Consider the following 4,738-nt stretch of genomic DNA (forward strand, 5'->3'; position numbering starts at 1 on the left):
TGCAACTTAGCATATGGTATAATTTTCTTTTCCCCCTAGTAAAAACCATCTACCTTGGAAAGTATGATGGATATGTCCTATGATCTTCAAGAATAGAATTACTGATTTATCTCAACAATTATTTTTACCATTTGTCAAAATAACCAACTCAACAATGGACATTAATCTTTATTGAGTAGTGCCCGGTATCTACCTCTTCCACATCTTCCTCTCTGTAAGTGGATGAAATTATTTAATACTAGCTTGGAGGAGAACAATTAACCTTAACAAACACTAAGAATTTAGATTGAGTCACAGGACACACGTTTTATAAGATTATTTGTAATAGTCACTCAAAGAATCATTTACAAAAAGGGAATGCAGGAAGTCCGTCCACACCCTAAAGACCGAAGAGCCCAGCTGAGGGCCTGGATCCCACAGTGATCTCCTGAATGAGTCAAGCTGAAGACCTAGAGCTCATGACAGGAGCTCCCACAAGGTCAGCTGGAGGCTGAGAGCCCACGACAATGTCTCATGCAGGCCTGTTTCACAGATCTGTGCTGGGAAGGCCCAAAGGCCAGTGGTGGAAGCTAGAAAGTCTGTGCCAGAGGGGTGAAGGATCTGGGCCAGCAGGCTGAGGGCTCTGCACCGGGGCCAGGCAGCAACAGAGAAAGGAAGGACCAGAGCTCCCCGCAAAGGTGCCGCAGCCATCCTCGGAACCAACAAGGTCCTTCGCTGATGAGAGCAGCTGAGTTGATGCCAGGCCAGCCAACGTGACGACCTTCTCCAGGAAATGGGACAGGGCACCACCTTCTCCTCTAGAGTCAGGAAGCGAGGCTCAGTGTAAAAATCAGAGCTCCCCCAAAGTGAGCCATAGCCATTCTCAGTGACAACAAGGTCCTGAGCTCCTTTGACAGTGACAGCAGCTGAGTTCATCAGGAAACCCAGCATGACAAGCTCCGCAAAAGAACCAGCAGCTCTTTACAGCTTCTAACAGCACCCACCAGCTTTTCTTGTGCCACAGTTCCGCCTCTTATGCTGCTGGCAGCAACCCTCAGGGGGGCTTCCTGCACCCAGCACCATGCTGACTTGGCTCGGCTGGGGTTCCAAGTTGACCACCAGTTGTCAGTCTATCACAACAACTTTATAGTCCAGTGCAGTAGCCACTAGGCACATGTAGCTGCTGAACACTTGAAACATGGCTAAGCAACTTAGAAATTAATTTTTAATTTAATTTAATTTAAAAATGTATTTAATTCAGTTACTATAAAGCCTTTAAGGATGTTTGGCCTAGCATGGTGGCACATGCCTGTAATCCCGGCACTCAGGAGGCTGAGGCACGAGCATCACCTCATGCTCAGGACAGACTGGAACACAAAGTGTGTTTAAAGCCAGCCTAAATTATGTAGTGAGACCCTGGCTCGGATGGATGGATGGATGGATGGATGGATGGATGGGGCTCAGGGATGTAGCTCAGCAGTACAGTGCCTACCTAGCAGCAGGAGGCCCTGAGTTCTTTCACTGTGCCTATGGTGGTTGATACATTAGGTCACCTTGAGATGTCAGATGCTTGGCTAGATCTGCTTGGTGATTGCACACCATGGAGCATGGGGGGCCCACCCTAGGGTGACTCAGCACAAACAGGGTGTATAAAGGGGCTGAGAAAGGCTTCTCCCCCTGCCACACTTCCTTGGAGAAGCTTGCCTGATGCAGCCATGCCACTTTCAAGGAGCTCAGATCCTCGCAGCACCTGCCGCACTTTCTCAGAGGAGCTTCGGTCTTCGCAGTCAGCGTAAAGGAAAGAGAGGCTTGATAAGACCCCCCAGCTGCTGCTGCTCCTCTGCTCCTCATTGTTTTCTGCTGTCATAACTGCTGCCATTTGCCTTAGAGCCAGCAAAATATAAACTAAAACCTCTACTAACTGTGAGCTAAATAAACCTTTCCTTCTTTTAATTTGAGTGTCAGATATTTGTCCCAACCACCAGTAAAAAAATAACTAAAACAGTGCCCAAAAAGAAAAAAGAATTTTTAAAGCCCTTATAATCTGAGTATGTAAATATACTTTTCCATTTTAAATGTTATGTAGTCCAAATATAATCAACTATTTAATGAGAATTCAGTATCCAAATTAAAATGTAAGCATAAATACACTAGCTTTCAGACTGAATATGAAAAGAAAAAAGTAAAAAACATCATTAATAGTTTTATATTGTTTGTATGTTGGCATAGTAATATTATAATGGTTTGAGTGAACTATATTATTAAAATTACCTCTACTTAGTTTATAATTTTAATGTAGCTATTAGGCACTTTAAAGTTACATAGGAGGTTACGTTCACACATGAGCACCTCCCCTTCAGGGAAGGTCCCACTCTGTATGTTTCAAACCAACTTACGCATGTGTGACCAAGTTCTGCAATGTCAAAGACCTTTTACCTGCTTTTCCTTCTTAATTCAACAAGTATTTATTCAGTGCATACTGCATGCCAAGCCTCTTTCCTAGGTACTGTGGACCTAAGAGGAAAAACATAAGCTCTCTGCTCTTTTAATCCTACATTAAAAGCTCAATAAACAAGATAAATATCAAATGGAAGTGGAAGTGGAAGTGAACTACAGCAATGAACTGAAATTCGAGAGTGACTCAATGATTACCACACTGGTCAGAAAGCCTTCTGAGGAGCTGACCTTCCGAATGACATCCAGCCCCCAAAATGGGCAGACCTTCCTGGGCCAAGGAATAGCTAAGCCTGTGGGAGGCTCAATAACTGCAGGCCTCCAATCCTAATGCAAGTGGGTTTCGGGGTTCCTCCTGCCCTACCTCTGCTGAGCTAAGCTCCTAGTTCTTGCCCCGCCCATTTCCCATAAGTCTCCTGCTGTGCCCAGGAGGTGGGACTTCCTGTCACAGCCTGGTTGCCTAGTTACTCGCGCCTTTTACCCGCGGAGGTCGTTTCCTTATGCCTCCACTATATATACCCAGCACCTCCCCTAAATAAACGAGACTTGATCAGACTCTCCTGTCTTGTCTCCATTTCTTGCGTCTCCTGTCCTTTGTCCCCTCCTCAATTCCCCGCTCCTCTCCCAGGTGACCTTAATTGACTGACCCGCTGGTTCGGGACATAAGCCAAAGACTCTGCTGGGAATAAACCTGGGGCATCTGTCTAGTCTTACAAGAACTGAAAGAAGACCATATGTTTAAACTACTGCATTAGAGAAGAAAGAGAATAAGGCTAGAGGTAACAGGCGCCAGGATGTGAATTTTGATCCTTCTGGGACACCACTGGAAGGGAGGAACATGGTCTGAGTTCATTTTAAAAGATTGTCCCAGAGCCAGGCATGGTGGTGCACGCCATGTGATCTCAGCTGAGGGAGGCTGAGGAAGGAGGAGTACTACAACTTCCAGGACTGCGTAGCAAGACCCTATCTAAGAAAGCAAAAGCAATAATCATTCCAGCTTCTTACAAAAAGAAAGATAAAAGAGCAAAAACAAGGGCACGTCAGGAGGTGACTGCAGTAATCCAGGTGAGAGAAGGGGGTGACAGTTCAGTCTGCAGGGAATAATTTAAAATAAACAGATTCAAGGTACATTTTCTAGATAATCCAGGACAACTTGAGACAGTTGTAGACTCCTAATTTTTCACATGAAAAGATGTTTTCTGTAGGTCAAATAATAGCAATTTCAAATTAGTACTTAAGCTACCTAACGAGGGTTAAAGAATATGAAGAGGACCGGACCGAACCAGACCGGACCACTTTATTATTCTCTCCTCATAACTGCGTGAATGCATCCTTGTCAGAGAACATCTCTAGCTAAAGCACAATGCCAGCAGGTCAGGTGTTATGGTTGGTGGCTAGATGTCCCCCCAAAGCCTCCTGCAGTCACAGGGATTTTCTGGGTGGGTGAGTCTAGAGCTGTTGATTGATTCATAGTGCAATGATGGAATTAAAGCTGCTGGGATTAAAGGTGGGTGGCTGCTGGGTCAGTCCACTGTTTGGATTGGCACCACCCTAAACCTGGTAGACTGGATAGGACATACCAACATACCAGGCAGAAAGACTCTCACGCCCTCTGCAGCCATGAATGGTGGCCCTCCGCCGTGTGCCTCCCTGCCTGCAACCAGCCAATCACAGACTGAAACCTCGACAAGCTGCAAGCTGACTACGGACTGGAGCCTCTGCCAACTTCCCTCCTTTAACTTTGGCTGTTGAGCATTTTGTCTCAGCAAAGAGAAAAAAATAACTAAGACATCAGGTAAGATTCAGAACACTGCTGGAATAGCTCTGTACCCATCTCATCCCTCTGGACAGTGCCCCTCCTGAGCTGTTCTGAAGCTGTTCCAGGAAGGTTGTCAGGCTCACGGAGACCTCATGCCCTGTGTGCAGGAGGCATGGGCGCCACTGTTAGTACCCGGAAAAAGAAACCCAGTTGTCAGTGAAAGCACACAGGTTAATACAGAAATGTGCCCTGGGCCTGCCATACTGGAGACAGCAATTGGGACTGGGCGTGGTAGTGGATGCCTGTAATCCCAGCTCTTGGGGGGGCTGTAAACAGGCGGATCACTCTGAGTCTGATCTAGTAGTGAGATTCTGAAGGATCACTCTGAGTCCGATCTATTAGTGAGATCCTGAGCACCCTGTAGACCCTTCCCTAAAATACAAAAAAATAAATACATAAATGTGCCTGGGTGTGAACCTTTATTCTGCCACTGCCAGTTTATACAACCATGGTAATGCGTGCATTCTGTGTGTGCCTCGGTTCCGT

The sequence above is a fragment of the Octodon degus genome, unplaced genomic scaffold (genome assembly GCF_000260255.1).
Source record: "Octodon degus isolate 3935 unplaced genomic scaffold, OctDeg1.0 scaffold00023, whole genome shotgun sequence".
NCBI classification, from domain to species: domain Eukaryota; kingdom Metazoa; phylum Chordata; class Mammalia; order Rodentia; family Octodontidae; genus Octodon; species Octodon degus.